General features: G+C 38.2%; 2 protein-coding genes across 2 annotated transcripts in view; both read left to right on the top strand.

The window, feature by feature from the left end:
- Positions 1 to 17,894, top strand: part of hexd (hexosaminidase d) — a 202,138-nt gene that overhangs the window by 30,247 nt on the left and 153,997 nt on the right. The window lies entirely within an intron of this gene.
- LOC133122127 (urotensin-2 receptor) overlaps positions 1 to 17,894 on the top strand; it is a 34,777-nt gene that overhangs the window by 4,543 nt on the left and 12,340 nt on the right. The window lies entirely within an intron of this gene.

The following is a 17,894-nucleotide window of genomic DNA, read 5'->3' on the forward strand; positions in this document are numbered from 1 at the left end:
AAACAGCTCCACAGCTGAAACTCATTTAGATTACATCTCCCTTTCTGACTTTCTGACTTTCTGACCACAGTTTATTCATTTATCTCACCATGCATAACATTTTACACTGAACAGCTGTTAAGGGGCTTTAAATGCTACTCAATGAACATACCGCATTTGAACACAATAGAACTACAAAGCTGCACAGTACACCATGCAATCTCTCTAGATTAGACACAGATATGCCAGAGTTACTAAAGACAGCAAAGGACATATACGATTACCATCTGGTTTAATGTATGCAGTAAATGTATGTGTCTATATTTGCTGATAAATAATCAGAGCTAGCCCAGATAAATAACCATGAATAGAGAGCTCTGTTCTTCCCCTTAGTGTTGAGTTTTGCTTTTGAAGGGGAAAAGCCTTTGATCAACCATGATAGCTGCACATGACACAAACAAATGTGAGAGACAAATCTGTTTCACCTTTCATATGAGTGATTGGATTTTTGTTCTACCATTCGTATTGGTTTCTAGCTTTTCAGAAGAATTGAAGAATTTAATGACATTTTTTGGATGGGGATAAGGAGGGTAGCAGTATCTGAATTATTGAACCCATACATAATGGTTCTCCACATATCCATCACCCACTGGATTGCTGTGATTGTGTCATTCATCATGACAACAGTCAGTGTCTAGGCAAAGGGGAAAAAAAGTATAAACCCTGATTTACACTGTGCTAGTTTTCCTGAGTTTTCCGGGTATTTTACCTCATACATCGACCTCAGTGACCTCCCACACTCGGATTAACCTTTAACCAACATAAGTGCTCCTTCGACAAAATAGTGAGGCTTGTAGCAGATTGCACTACTTCACAGGCTTGCATATTTTGACACATAGGTTAATGTCCCCACAAGTAGCTTTTGGTAAACAAAATCAGCAATATCTGCTTGAATTACAATGTGTGCCCTTTAAGTTAAGAGATTACAAAAGCTACAAAAACATTTTCTATTTGTAATTGTGTACAACAATGACATAGCTGTGTCAAGATGACGTTCTATGTTTTATATTCTTTTATCTTTTCACCTTGTAATTAGCTTCAACCTTGGTGTTAGGTCACAAATACATGTAGAAAGTCCCAGGGGGTTCCTAAAATGTGCTGAAAAATAATAACATTGGCAGGTAGACCAGTACAGCAAAATGTTTGCTAAAGACTCCTGCATTAATTTGCCATTACTATACAGTAGGTACAAATAAACAAGGCAACCTCAGTACAATTTTTTATTATCCACCACAAAATTGTATCTCTAATCACCTGCCAGATCCACTGAGACCTTGTGAGGAAATCAGTCAGCAAGAAAACAAGGAGGTAAAAATAAAGCTATTGTACTTCTTAATTTGCCTTGATGAGAATCTAAAATTGACTTCCCTAATATTCAAATAGAAGCAACAAACAGCCAGTGAAGATGACATGGTTCAATTGAGGAAACAAAATAATCATGCATTTCTGAAAATATACCAGAATGGTTTTCATTACTTTCCTCTCTATTTTATTTTGTTGTAATTTTTGTCCCCCTTAATTTACAATACAACATTCTGTAACCATTTTACATATCCTAATGAAATTTTTTTTTTTTTTTTCTGTTTTATTGTGCAGGGAACCTTACAATTCCATATGTATCAGTAAATCAATCTTCTTACTTGATGCATTACAATAACTACAGTCATTCTGTTAAATGTCCAATACGGCTTTCACATATTACCTAAAACGATGTTATTTTCATCACATGTTTTTGTGAAATAAACATCTCAAACTAGATTCATAACATTTTACACTGAACAGCCATGAAAAGTGAGTTTAGTTACGGTACATCATGCATTTTGTATTTATCTTTAATATTTCAGTAATTAAAGACAGCAAAGGAACAAGTAACATGATTTAAATCTGGCTTAAAATAAACATTGGATTCTTCCATTGGACTTACACTTTGTTGTTTATCCTACCTTGATCCCACACTCTGCCGCACCATCTGTACCATCTGTGAATTAACATCATTTATCTACATGAAATATCACTGATGAACACAGAAAGAAAGAAACACTATTTATTATATTTTAGTTAAGTGTTGAAAATAGCATTGTTGTTGTTTTTTTTTGTCAATTTATGTCTATTGAACAAATCAATAATAATATTGATGTTTAAAAGATTACTAATTATGTATTTGAAAATATATACACAATTTTTATTGACTATAATTACAATAATAATTCATTTCTATCACAGTTTAGAGTTACAGTTAACTGTTCATTGCTAATGAGTAGAAAATTGATGTTTTTGACGATTGTTTTGAATAGTCAATGGTACGTTGATGTTGTCACATGAAGGTATAGGAATCCCACTGAGTGCTGGCCTCCTCTATTTCACATGCTAATGAGAACTGTTTTCATCTGCTCACGTGGTGTAAGAGCTCAAAGAAGAAGAACACAGGAAAAGTACAATTAAAGCAGGAAGCAAAAAAGAGAATGGCACACTTTACAGCATGTTCACCATGTGATGGCAACATTAACAACATTGTAAATACTTAAGGTAACATGATGTGTTTTTATACAATGATAAGAGGCTGATGTGAAATATGTATGTTACCTGCATGTTTTTTCAGAGTTGAATTACTCAATCAAAAAATGTTACTGTGCCACTTCAGTAACAGGACTGGCAAGACTGAACATGGCAAAAAAATGAAGGGTCTGAAATGGATGAAATGGACGAGTTGGTTGGGAGTGGTCGCTGTTATAGAAAGGCTGTGAAAGGTCAAACACTGACTACTGATTGCTGCCGTATATCGCAATCTCTTCTACCAGTCTACAATACCCTGAAAAGTTATCGGTTTTTCTGTGAAATATTTATTGGCCAACTTGGATCTGGTGGACATTTTTTAAAGGTTTTTTCTCCGAAGCTGAGAATGAAGAATCATGTCCTGATAATTTCCAAATGCTATATATGTAATGTACTTTGACTTTCAAATTATATACAGTATTGCCCATGTTTTACAAAAATTCTATGAGACAATGAGACAACTAAGGGTGAAAAACAGATGTTCCTCTAGTATTGAAGACTACAATGGAAGCACAATTTTTATTGTTATGTATTAGGGGAAGCATTTCCTATTCGTCATCACATCACACAGGAACAGCACCCTCGGACAGGCAATAGAAATAAAACTTTCTGACTTTGAAAGTACAATTTTATTCAATACACTCTTCATGTAAATGTGAACAGTAGCTGATTAACTTATGCAGTAATAACCCTATCCAAGTGGACCACTTCATTTGCCGTGTTTAGGCTATTACTCATTTAGGAAATGAAAATGAAATGTGGTTTTGAATAATATACCGTATCACATTAACCATTACCAGCCCAGTCAAGCAGGATTTATGTACTATTTGTACAGACAGAATGAGTGATTCACTTTCTGATTATCGTAGATAATAAATACAAAACAGCATACACCCTCCTCCTCACTTTGATGTTATTTCATCAGGACAGCCTATATTGACTGGGACCCAGAAGGCTGGGGGTTCAAGTCCTGGTGTAGCCATGATAAGGTCTGCACAGCTGTTGGGCCCTTCAGCAAGGCCCTTAACCCCCACATTACTCCCCGGGCGCTGCACGGTGGCTGCCCACTGCACCTAAGTAACTAGGATGGGTCAAATTCAGAGGACAAATCACCCCACGGGGTTCAATAAAGTATTTCTTTGTCTTGTAATTTCAAATGATTGTACAGTACATTTGGAACATATTAAGCCAGCTTCCCTGCTTCCCTGCAATGACTTAATTCAGTTTTATTAAAAAATGTGGTAATAAAATTAAATTCCCAACCAAATTGCGTACAGAATGACTGCCAGGAGGATTCTGATAGTTAAGTGTGAAGGTGTGAAGGTACAGAGGCAGGGTATGTCACGGTGAGGTGTGAGGAAGGGAATAGCAAAGGAACAGCAGACACAGCACACCTGTTAACAGCAGTGCTGACTGAAGAAGAACAGCTGCTGCTTTTATACCACTTTTTTTTGTTTTTTTGTTCTGTGTGCACGCTTGTAAATAATTTTCGCGTGACCCTGGACCAAAGTGTCTGGCATCTGAATCCCACTGGCTTGGCCTCTTCATCTGAATCCGAGTAAAGCGTGCTAATGACACGGTGCATTTAACTGGCTGAAGTATGAGCATGATGTGATTTCCCTGGGTGTGTGGCCGCATTTAATTGCACGCAGTGTAGATTTCATGCACAAATTAACTGGCTCTGACTCACCACAAAAGATCCACATGTGGTCTAATTTTTAATATTCATCAAAGATATCTGTGGCAACTTGTCACCAAGATCCTTTCAACATATGCGCAGACGAAATCCCTCCACCCACCACCCCTCCACAGAAATAAAATATAAAAAATAAAAATAAATACCAGTGTCATGTTCACACTCATGTCACAGGAGACTGCACAAGGTCACAGAGCTGACATGTTCAACACTCACTGCCTCTGCCCTAAACCCGCTCTCCACTCCAATTGCAATTGCACAATGCCTGCTTAATTTACGACATCTTCTCACCCAGCACAGAACTCAACATGATATACAATGCTGGCAATGCTCTTGTTCCCATGTGATGGATGTTTCAAAAAGTTACCAGAACGCTAGCCCAGCTATATAATTAATTCCGTAGAAATTAAAATGAACATGTACATGTATATGTACAGTACCTATTAATCTCAATTCATATGAATGGGACCATCTTTAAGATGCCATGGTCATCAGAAAGGATTAAATGTTCACGATTTCCCATCCCACTATATCCTTCCCCTCCAGTAGCACAAAGCTTTAATCTAAATCATATTTAGATTAAAATGTGTACACTCTTAATAATAATTAATCCCCATATTATTTGTATTGGCAAGCTATTTACAGCATGTATATACATCTCTTTTCTTTACAGATGTTGTGTAGGTGCATTACCAGTCTAAAAATGTTACTGCTTGAAATTATTAATTGCACTTACATTTACTTCACTATATGCTGAGGTATAGAGGTTCATAACCCAACAGGGGCCAAAGGTATTCTGTGACCGGGGCCGCGTATCGGACTTGGGTCAGATCAGATATATGAGCCTGCTGCCAACCTGGCAGTTTACAAATAATAGCATACCAGCACTTCTGCTAGCTGTTAACAAGGATATAGAACAGTGGCACAATTATTCCAGTATTTGTAGTGTACCATCATGCTGAACTAGCAAATTACGCAGCCATATTTGACAGCACAGGAAGGGTAAACTTATTATCACGTATAAAACAATATTTCCTTCTGCACTATAGCTAGCTGGCTAGCCTGTTATAATCAATAGGAACAGTGACAAACATTTTATCATCACAAACAGAACGAAAAACAGAACTAAAACTAGCTGGCAATTAGTGCTTTCAGCACATACTAAAAGAGGATGATACTCCTACAGTATGCTGTTTGTTCTAGAGGCGTATTTCACAAATGTGATGTCTCATTTACCAGAAGGAAAACATGTTTAAAAAATCAGCATGAAAGCTCAAATACAGCTGTTTTATTTTATTTTCCAGTTCAGCCTTGTTGGTACACTACAAAAACTAGAAGCTTTACTTCATGCCACTATTGCCATTCATTTTTAACAGCTGGGAGAAGTGTTGCTCTCCCCGTTGCATGACCACATACACCTTCACGAGCAGATTTCCTATGGGAAACACTGCATTATCTTCTATCATGCTATATGGTGTTGTTGGCTTGTTACTTCAGCAATCAGGCTTGATCAGGTTTGGGCTTAAAATTTAGCTAGAGCATTTTGTGCTGGTTTGTGTCGGGGTGTGATGACTCAGGGTTAGCCGGGCCTCATTTCTAGCCCGATGCAGACCTCTCCCAATTTTCTAGTGTCTTCCACAGGCTGGCCTGGGATTTTGGATGACACTTATCAAAAGCTGCTGCAAAATTACACACATCAGTTTACATTTTTGCATTATGCATGATCCCTGAGAAATGTGGGGGGAAGATAAATAAAGATATCTGAGGGGGAGAAATCTGTTTTTTGCGGCCACTGCCTGCCAGGCGAAGCCTGAATGAGCACATCGTGTTCTGCTACGTCAGCTCAGAGATCACCAACTCTGGGCTCTGCGGCGAAAATGAAATTCTGCTGAGTGTTTTCCAGTCGATCGTATATGCAGTTGAGACATCAGATTGACAGAAGTAGGAGATTAGGGACAGCACCTTTGGAGCACCATCTGTGCCACATTGAAGACTCTATATTAGGAAGGATCTGTCAAGGAGGAAAGGACCTTGCCCCCTCCCACCCACCCCCCCCCCCCCTTACCAGGATAAACAAATTATGAGAGTGTATGTCCTCATAAAGCCAGATAGAACAAATCGATAATATGATCGTTATAGAAACAGGCACATGCACATGCTTATGAACATGTACACAATACAATGCAAAATGAGATTTAAGACTACTCAATGAAAAATTAGCCTAAAGTAAGAGCAGATGATGAATGACATTTTTTCGGCAATACGTAAGCTTTGGAGAAGAAGAAAGTTTGGACGTGGAATTTTTAATAAGGAAAATCAGGATAGGTAGTGATATCCACCACCACCAGCTGCCCTTTCCACTGCCCTCAGTTTTTCAACAGAGATCATGGCAAAATCCCCAAGTCCAACAGCTTACGGATAGAAAAGCCTTCATTCATCAATCCCACATGTGGTTCATCTTACAAAAATAATGGCAGAAAAAATCGATCATTGTCTCTGTGGCAAAATGGATGAGGGCCTAAAGCTTTTACTTCCAGAACATGCATGAGTAATAATGTGCTGACATGATCCACAGCATTTGTATAGTTAGACCCATAATCAGTCAAACCCTGAATCCGGATGTTCTTCTCTTGTGTTGTTGCAAACACCTTTTTTTTTCAAGTATATGTGCCTGTAAAATTGTACCGGTTGTCAGAAATTGCTTGTCACGGCTGACTTGTGTCTAGAGTTTTGAAAACTGCCAGTCATTGGTTTACCACCTCAGGGAACAGTTACAATTATTTCTGTGAGTATTTGCAAGTTTAATATTTCCCTTCTAGCTTGTTTTTGGACAGAAGACAGGACTGTGCAAAATCAAGCTGCCATCAATGTTACATTTTATTTCATCATGCATTGTTTTGTTGTCTGTTTTATGTACAGTATCTGTGTGGTTGGATAAAATACATGCACAACCGATAAACTATTTTTCAGTATCGGGTGTGTCATGATGCATACCATTGAGAGTCCATTGTTGCAACATGTTAGTTCAATGTTAGTTTTCCATTGGCTGTTGTCTGTCCTGTGTTTGTAGGTGGTCAAGATAAATTATTCTGCCACTTTTGATGCTGAGGATTGATATGATCTGCAAATTTAGATTCAGTTTCTTATTGTGTGTATAAAGCTTTAATTAATAACAACAGACATTTCAACCCCATAGCCAAAACTGTCATCTGTACGAAGCTTAGAAATGGTTTATTATAGAGGCTTTGCAGTATTTCACATGAAGATCCTTCATTCTGATTAGATTTAAGAGAGAGCAACTTTTAGTCCAATTTTTTTGGATGCATTTATTGTTTTGTTTCCCTTCTGTCTACAGTAGGCCTATTGTTTGTAAATTTACTCAAATTACTTTCTGAAAGAGAAGCCATGAAAAATGGTTCTTTGTGAAACATGAATGACAGTTGTAACTGTCCTAGTTATGTGTGTTTGTACTCAGTAAGACAGCCAGCCAAATCCTTCAATGAACAACATGGGGAGTCAGGATGTAGCGTCCAAGCTGCGATGTTTTTACTGAGGCCACATTTGCATGATGTCAATGAACAATACACAATTTAAATGTATTTGGTTGCAGTAAAAGCCTATTCTTCTGACGGCTTAACAAAGTAAATGTGTTGTACTCCAAATGATCTGTATCAAATGATAGCATGTTTAAATTACCGTTATATCTTTAGAACAAAACGCTGGTAAGAAATTTGTCAACCATTTCCTAGCAACATTATGTCACAAAGAATGTGACAGTTTTTGGTTACTGCTATTAAGTGGCAACGTGTTACGTTACAGTGAAAGTGACAGCCTGTTGTGTTAGTAAGGGCAGAACAACAGTACTAGTATGAGAACATGCAGTATACAAGCAATTCAGCTTGTTGAACCTAAAACAAATTCATGAGAGTTTGGTAACAGTGAGTGAATTTAAGCACATGGTGTGGTTTCAAAGTTGTACTAATAAATGAAAACATTTTATCAGTTCAAGAACTTATGATACAGCAACAAATAAAAGAGAAAACTACTGGAGAATGTTGTTGTGTTGTGCCAAACCCCTAGACCATATGTACATCTCATCCGCTTGAAAGTGTTCTCATAACATTTCCACTGCGCAGCTCTTCAAGACAATGCTTTAATCTTGTTTACTTTGATAATATGTTGCTTTGAACTCTGGTATTATTTGAGTAGCCTAAGTCAAAGCTACCTCTTTTGTCAAATTTACAGTGTTTAATCGGAAGATGAAAGAATTTAAGCAGTGCGGATTGTGGCCAGCATGACATGTTATAAATTCAAAGGAGTCATTCTCTGCTTATGGTGATACACACTATGAAGTTAGGAGAAAATGAGTACTAATCCCTAATGGAATAACAAACCAAACTACCAAAATTTATAAAACATTAAATAATGTTTTTGTATTATTGTGTTTGGAGAAGGCTCTATAGAACAGAATGATGTGCTACCAATATGTGCCAAAGGAGATAACATTAATCCTTGAAATTACAGCTCATATATTTCACACACAGAATATTGAAATGCTGTATTTAATTACAGACAAGTAGGCTTTATTCTTGGATATAGTGTATATATATATGAAGGAAACTATATATACTCTCTTTATTAGGTACACCTGTACACCAGCTTGTTAATGCAAATATTTAATCAGAAAATATTTATGTGGGAGCAACTAAATGCATAAAAGCATTAAAAAATGCAGAAAAGCTTGAGGTTCAAGAGGTTCAGCTGTTTTTTCGACCAAATGTCAATGTTTGAGCATTTTATTTTAACATTTAAAAGAGATTCGTAAGGTGGGATACATCCAATTATATATTTTAAGTGACCAAAAATAATAGTCCTAGTATCCTTTAATACCGCACTTGAGTGCTGGCCTCCACAGTACGGGGCCGAGACCTGGGAGCACACTCCGAGAGCGGGCTTTTGTGGCACTGGTGCTGGTCAGCTGAAAAGCTATTGCTTTATTTTGTCTTTGTTATTTTAGTTTATTATGTTACTTTGTTACTTTTGCCCAGATCCTGAGAGGGAGAAGGGTGAAGACTTTTTATTATTTATTTTGTGTTGGTGTGGGCGCTCTCTCTCTTTCCATGTCGTAAACTACAGTGAAAATTCCAGAAGTGCTGCATCTCCCTCCCAGGGGTGTCACATGGCGTGTGATATAGTGTAGCAGAAAATTTCATGCGCTGTAATTAACACATCATTAATCTAATTAGAGAGTTAACCAAACACAACCCTAAATCATGGCATGCACAATAGCAAAGCCATGTGTTAGTCCAAAACTACAAAAATATGTTTTGTTGGATTTTTATTAGGCTCTATTAGGTTGTGAAATGGAAGGGTTAGATACTTGTATTCTTGGTGTGAGGACCAAGGAACACATGGAAGATTTGGATCTGGAGATGGGGGATCCAGTGGAAGGATTAAATGCAGTGATTTGGAACACTGTTGGAGTAATTGGTGCGGAGATCAGCAGGAGGGGTGGTAATGAGAGCCCCATGGGCTGAGAGGCTCATGGGAACAGGACTAGGGGAAGTGAGGTGCCCAGCTGAGGGACTACAGCCCCTGGAAATTTCACAAGAAAGAGGCAGGAAGCTTGAAAGAACGGCACTACATTAGGCTTCTGGGATTTCAGGACCTGACAAACAGCACTGCCTTGGATTTCCAAGGAAGGGGTTAAACTCCTCTCTGTTTCAGATATTAGTCACTCATTAGGGTGGTAAAAACATAGAACTGATTGACAGATCTCACATAAAAGAGAAGAAAGGTAAAATGGCCGATTCACGGACTGTGCCCAAGGTTATTTCCATTAGTTCCCATGTATTCACACTCACTTTCTTCACAAAACGTCCTGTTGATTCAGAGAGTCATTGGTGTAATTGTTCTGGGGCTGTTCACTTTCAAGCGGACAGAACATCACTGCAATTAATCACGAAAGGCACCACCCACCAGGTTAAAAAGGTCATCTTGCCATCCCCTGCATTATCATTTCCCATCTTCCACAGGATGGGAGAATCATGCAGGATCAGCTCTCCTACTTATCACCATCACTGGGGTGACTCAGAAGGGATATGCCCCTGCCTTTTGTAACAATGGCGATGATTGCGCCATTCCCTAAATGGAAACAAGAAATCTCACGAAAATCATATTTTTTTTCAGAAACAGCATTCCAACATGGCCTTCTCCCCCCAGCCCCACTGGGCTGGGGCTAGAGCTGTTGAGCAATGAGGCTCCAGGGACCAGGACTGCCATAGGAAATCTAATTGGGGGGGGGGGGGGGGGGGTGAATAATATAATTGTTTCAGACACAGAGTATGCGTCTCTCCTTCTGAAAATGCCTTTTCTGAACGTTGCTCTCACGCATATGCTCGCCTGCCTTGACCGAATCACTGAAAACAGTTCACTTCATGATCTTTGGTATAAAAAGGGCAAACCAGTTTCAGGACATTGACCAAGTTCCACAATTGCACAAAGGAGGCTTCCTCTCATCCTGGCTGGTTTTATTATAGACATCGTTTAAGCCAGAGGCCAAAGCTCATGCTGCTGGAAACTGCACAGCTCCGTTCTCTGTTTGACTCTGGATAGATTACGAGTTCATGAATCTCACGGCTGACTGCCCATAGCAGTCCTGCAGACAGGTACCCCTGAACTCACTTCCCGAGACATGCTTGTCACCGCGGGAGAGCGACGCACCTGCGGAAATGGGCTCATTAGTGTTAATGTTCAATCATTTTGGTACAGTAACCATGAAATCTCAACAACATCATTCCTGGATTGAAGTGTGCTAAAAGGAATTTACTGGGCCCTCTAACCTCAGGAACAGTGACGTAACTATGCAATTACATGTATTTGTGTGTGTACTGTATGCGTGTGCATGTGCATGTGTGTATGTGTGTGTGCGTGTGTGTGCATGGGAGTGTGCATCTGTATGTGTGTGTTTTCTATATAAGTTCATAAGCAGAAGAATAAATAAACAGAAACCTGACTTTCACACTCAACAAAAGTTGAAAAAAGTTTAATTTGCAAATACTGTGCTGGAGCTCCGTCAGCAAATGCTACATAGATGCAGAACTCATTAAAGTCCGGAATCTTGAGGTGGATGCTGGACTGATGCCTAAATTTGCCTAATTAGATTACCTCAGCAGTCCTGTGGAGCCAGTGATTCAGTCAGCAATTTCAACTATCAAGCTCCTGTCTTATAGAGAGGGGGGATGACACTGGATTGAAACCCAACACCTAGTAGTATTTTCTGCTCCGAAACATTTCTCATGGTCTCCCTAATGTGTTAAGAAACAAAACATTTGCCGTATTTCATAAAACACAGTGACCTTTGTAAACAGTCTGATCCCTGCCAGACTGTCTTCGTCCGATTGCAAGCAGTATGATCTCAAGTGAAATTGCATTTCCAAATAGAACTGGCACATATAAGACATCAAATAGAGCATATCCAGGAGGGTAGCATGAACAAGTCTACAATCTGTAAGGGAAGATACATCCCATAAGAAAATTGGTGGAATATGTGTTGTGTCCTGGTGAATGTTACCACTGGAAAAGGATGTGCATTTTGAAAGGACTCATCTACTGGGCCAAGCACACCAATACGAGGACATTCATTACACAGAGGCACAGAGGTTGTTAAGATCCACTTTAATTATGAGAAGCAGAGATGCATCAAAAGGCTATAGTCCAGATGGGGCTCCATCACACAGTCCTGAGAAGATTCAAATTTTCCATGACGTCATGGAAGACCGGTAATCACAATGGTCATTTGGTGATGGGGGACTTTTCCATAGCTATTTTTCATTGACATGAGTATGCTGGAATAATAAACGTAATTTCTAAATCATGAAAATGAAGTCACCTCATGGAAAATACAATGCATCCCATAAGTATTTGGACAGTGACATTTGTGTTGCTTTAGCTTTGTGCTCCAACCCATTGCATTGCTGACCATCCACTTGAATTTAAGGATGTTTCATCCATATCCAGTGATCCCTATAGGAATTACGACCTTTTTTTATACCCCCCATTTTAAGAGACCACAAGTCATCATATTTCATACTTTGTTGCAAATTATTTGCATTCAATGACATCTGAAATCTGCAGCCCATAAATATCACCAGGCACTAGGTGTCTTGCCTGGCGATGCTCTACTATACTACTGTCAGCAATCTTCACTTTCTAATTGGTAGGGGGAGACCTTTGCCTTTAGTCTTGTCATCAACAAGTGAAACAAATGTTTGACTGGATTCAGGTCGATGATTGACTTGGAGGTCTTCATGGTCTAAAATTTTTTGGTGGTTTGTTATAGCTGGCAGAATCTAAAATGAGCAGTTCATGCTCGAAAACCTACCAATTTGTCTGAATTAAATCAGTTCAGTGGGCTAAAATTGCCCTATAGCAATGTGCAGGACTGATACCAAATTATAGGAAGTGTTTGGTTGCAATTATTGCTGCTAAAGGTGGTGCAACTAGTTATTAACTTTGAGGGGGCAATTACATTTCACTGGGGTGATTTGGGTGTTTTTTTTTTAATGAAATCAATGGACTAGTCATTTAAATGTTTGTGTTTGTGTTTACTCTTGTCTTATATCACATTTTGTTTAAAGACCTGAAGCCATTCAGTGTGAGAAATTTGCAAAAACAAGAAATCAGAAAGGAGACAAATCTTTTTCATGGCAGTGTATATCTCGGAAAGCTAATAACTGAATCAAACTAAAGTTGATTCACGTGACTGTAGGACAAATACTAGTCAAAATATTACATTTTGTGGAAATCATTTGAAGTGGGCGTGTCATATGACGTAATGGCTTATAACTCCAAGGGGCTGTGGCTGATAGCTCTGACACTCCGTTTGGAACTTGTACAGTATGTAAAATGTACTCCCCAGGCAAATGCAAACAAATTCACCGACCCAATGTGATTCCTTCTGCTCTTTTCACACATCTTCATCACCCAAAGTGATCTTTACAGAGTGAAATTGGATACAAACTGCCCTGCTCACCACCTCCGGCTGCTTAGTCCCCTTTACATTGACTTTCAATTACAGCAAGATTGGCTTGGGATGTGAAAGAGAGAAGAAGAATGGCTCACACACAGACACAGTCTCCAGTCCCATCCTCTGTAGCTTTTTAACAAGTTCTATCTCTGTGATGTAAACAGTAACATAGTTGACTTGTTTTAAAATAATGTTTTAAAAGAGATCCCCGGTGTAGCCAATATAAGATCCGCACAGCCATTGGGCCCTTGAGCAAGGCCCTTAACCCTGCATTGCCCCAGGGGAGGATTGTCTCCTGCTTAGTCTAAATGAACTATAAGTCACTTTTGGAAGCGTCAACCAAATGACATGTAATGACATGTAATGTAATGGTCTTCCCCATGGCTCCCAGAGTAGTGCCTGAAAGATAATATATAAAGACTGTAATACTAAAAAAAAGAAAACACATAGCTTAAACAGACAGCAGAGGCAAACGGTAGAATGAAAAAGATAGTAGTATGAAAGACAAGAAAGAACCTAGAATCTCAGCTCCAATTTAGGTAAATCATTTTTTTTACTACAGATGTCAAAATCACAGATATACAGTACATGCCATTATTTATACCACCTAATTATAGAGGCACTCTCACATTATGGCTTGTTTCCTGTTAAGCAGATGTGCGATCGCTGAACTTTGGCAGAGTTCTTAGAAAAACGCTCCATACATTCACACCAGTGATTACATACAACCACCGTCAAATCAGTCACTGTGGCCTCAGCAGGCTCTGTGTTTCAGTCATCAAGGTTCTCTCTGGCTGGGGCAACACATGGTGTTTCGATAAACTGACCAGAACAGCAGCCAATTGATCTGTCCAGCTCACAAACACTTTCTGATCACATAGTGTAGCAAACAGCCCACGTCTAAACAAGCAATATAACACTAAGGACACTTTGATTGAGGCCTACATGAAACACAATAGTAAAATGGATTTTCCATAAACTGAATATCACAACAGTACATACACATGGTTATTTATAATAAAAATACAGATTTTTCTTTATTACATACAGTAAATTGAAAGCACAGCCTTGCCAAGGTGAACAGCTGCTGACCAACTTTCAAACTCAACAAATCTGACCCATCAGTTCTGGTTAGATTAGTTTAGATTTTCAGGAGAAAATGGTCAGTCAGTTCCACCTTCTCCTGATCTAGACTATAAAAACATCCCAAGAAGTGAAATTATTCAAAAATGCTGTTTGGCCTTCCTAATAAAAATCTGTTTACAAAGAGATTTGCAAATTCTTGCAGCTGTGTTTGATACTTTCTATAAAAAATAAATGAGTGATTTGAGGAGGTCAACGTTATTGCAGTTTTCTTGTCTGCACTTAAGTTGAAAAACATTGTAAAATAAATGCATTGTGGCTAATTATCTGTATCCTGTGCAGCCATGGAAACAGTTTCTTATAGCTCATGTGTTTCAAATCAAGTATACCATGATTATACGTGTGGTTTCATTAGCTCACCTGCTGTAAATCCTCTCCCATTAGCCTCAGCTCCATTGCTGCCCTGCAACTCATTGTAAAACACTTATCTCAGTGTGCGCATTATACAAGATTAACACTATTCTATCAAATTCAGACATCATAAGAAGAATAATTATTTCAAGTGCGATCTATGAGAGATTACGGCTTTAACAAGTCTGACACAATCACTCACATACTTCTGTTTTCCTTCGGCCCTGTGTTTCAGCATGATAGCCCAGCATGCAGGCACTGCCCTTATCAAATGGATAAAAGTGTGTCCGGGAGGAAAGGGAGGATTTATCTCCTTCCTAATCCGGGAATTGAAACAACCCATTTTTATGTGCCTTTTACTGGACATATTTTGTTTTTTTGTGATAAATATAAACAAATGTCTCTAATTTGGCAAGGAGAAACACAGCATAAAGGCCAGAGGACTGGGCTGGCAAAAAGACAAGGACAATGGCAGGGGTTGAGTGCACTATTCTCTGTCATTTGGATTGTGGAACCTGCCTTGTCTGTCCTTTGGTTTCTTCTTACTTATGTACTCACACACACAAACACACACACGCACATTTGTTTGAGGATTGAACAAATGGCACAGCAGTCAGTTGGATCAACCTTGTTAAACAATGTCAGCAAAGACCTGACTAATAACTAAGAGGTCTTGCTACAGAGACAAACATTGTATCAGTTAATCGAAAAATGTAAAAACATCTTATTACCACTTTATGTCTGCACTAAACTATCATACAGAGGAATTTGAAAGGATCAAAGATCAAGTGTTTCTGACTCCTGATGCTGCTCGAAATGCTGCATTTCTTTCATTTAAATATGTATCTATATATATATTTCAACTTTTCTTTTTATCAGAACTGCTTGAAGCACATTCTCTGAGTGCATTCAACTGATTTTGCTGTTCTTGCTGTTATTCATGCTTCATGTTCATGCTGCCCTCTGACTAAAAATATGTGATGCAAGGTCATAAATCAGATGTAACAAGAGAATTATATGAAAGGTTGAAATGCCACTACTTTCCCAGGATATGAAAGGCATACAATGGAATACTGAGGACAGGAAAACTATATGTTTGTGTGCATTATAAGTCCAAATAGCCTTGTGTCTTTGCCTTTCCACTTAAAAAAGTGGTCCAGTTCACACTTCATGGGCAAGTATCATATATTGTAGACAGACATCTTAATGGATGCTTGTGTATGTTTTGTATGCACTGCAACTGTTTCCTTTTTATTGACCATTGTCTTAATATTCAGCTAGCAGATTGTCAAATTAACTGTCCCACATTACTTAAGAGAAAAAAGTTGCTATTGTGAAAAACCTGCACCTAGTGGGTAACAGTATAAAAGTAGATATTGAGTGCAACAGACATTAAAAAAGTTATCTTGTAGATTCAGAATCAAAAGAAATGTTTCATCAAATTTCTGTATCACTCAGTTGTTTGTAAATGTTATTCGTGTCAGCTTGATCAATTAGTTGTTTGTACGGGACCGTGCCATTATTGAATGGTGAGAATTAATATTTGGAGTTTTAAAAGTTTTCCAAAAAAATATGAGAGCCACTGAGAGAACATTCTTAAGCTAAAACACATTAATACCAATATACAGTACAGTTCTAGTAGAATGAATTAGGGTATTTCAATTCATAGTATATGTAAGCGTTGGTACTGGGGAGGAAATTGCATTCTGTGTAATATGTGAACAAAATATGTGTTCTATTTTAATTATTATATTTGACAAAAACTGACAAAAATAATGTCATGACAAAGAAATGATTGATATCAAACTTTGGGGGTTATTTTTTAAAGGGGAGGGTACATTATTGCTATACAGGATACTACTTATTTCAATAAGAACTTAACACAAGTAGTGTACTGCACTGTACATGAAGAGCAAAAAGGGATAAAACTAAATATGAAGGATATTAAATATCAAGAGCCCTTATCAAGAGTATTAACAGACTTGGTCATGTCAAACATATTTAGTAGACCAGATTTGCACGGAGGAGACACTGAGGAGATAATTGAAGTGGATAGGATCCTTGGGAACATGAGAAAAACACAAGGATATATAAATCAAAAGAGGATCAGTGAATGTGAGGTTGCCCTGAATGTTTATACTTATGGTAATTCAGTATGTGCAGAAAAAGCAGAGAGTGTCAGCAACTCATTCAAAACTGCACATTCATAAACATTTCTATAATATAGTGTGTGTTGAAAATACTCAGGGGAAGACATAACTCAAAAATTGTGATGCCAAAATAATAATTTGTATTTTAATGTCTCTAAGTGCATGTATATGTCACTAAAATAAGATATAGAGCAGCACATAATCTAGCATGTCACTGTCATAACAAAACTGTGGTGAGTGCACATACAGTTTTGTATTTTACTTTTCTTTTGGCACGATTGGCATACATTTAAATGGTGGATTAACCCTGTGAGTCCATCTGCTGAACTGTGACTGTGAGCATGGACTTTCTCTGCAGAACCATAAAAAAGATCACATCGTTTTTAGAAGCATATATAAAAAGCACTTCAATGATGACAAATGTATTTCTATTGCTAACCAAACCCAGCCAGTGATGGCATTTGGGTTATTATTACAACTATACACGACAGATAAGTTGCTTTTAATTGTGCAATCTGTGCAAGAGAAACAGTCTGGTGTCAATTGCACTGACATCTGTTAAATGGCTGATGCAAAAACTTCATTACAATTCCCAACAATGTCCTCTCATGCTTTGCTTTGTTGCAAAGGCCTTGGACAACAAACAGTGATTAATTACAGGGCTCAGTCACAGCACTTCTCAATACGAACTTTTCCACAGTTCTCAGGTGTTTACATTTGCACCCTCGCCCTACATTTGAAATAACTTGTTGAACGTTAGCTAAAAAAGATTACTTTCTTTTTTGAAACTAACAGGGCCTTCCTTTTTTATTTGCATCATATCCTGGGTATGACACTTTTATCAGCTTTCTCTCTCAAGGCTGTGACGATGGACTGCAAATGACTGTTTTAGCCGTGTTGTTCCATTACTCATGGGTTACTGTTTGCTGCTATC

Source organism: Conger conger, chromosome 2 (assembly GCF_963514075.1).
Source record: "Conger conger chromosome 2, fConCon1.1, whole genome shotgun sequence".
In the NCBI taxonomy this organism is placed as follows: Eukaryota; Metazoa; Chordata; class Actinopteri; order Anguilliformes; family Congridae; genus Conger; species Conger conger.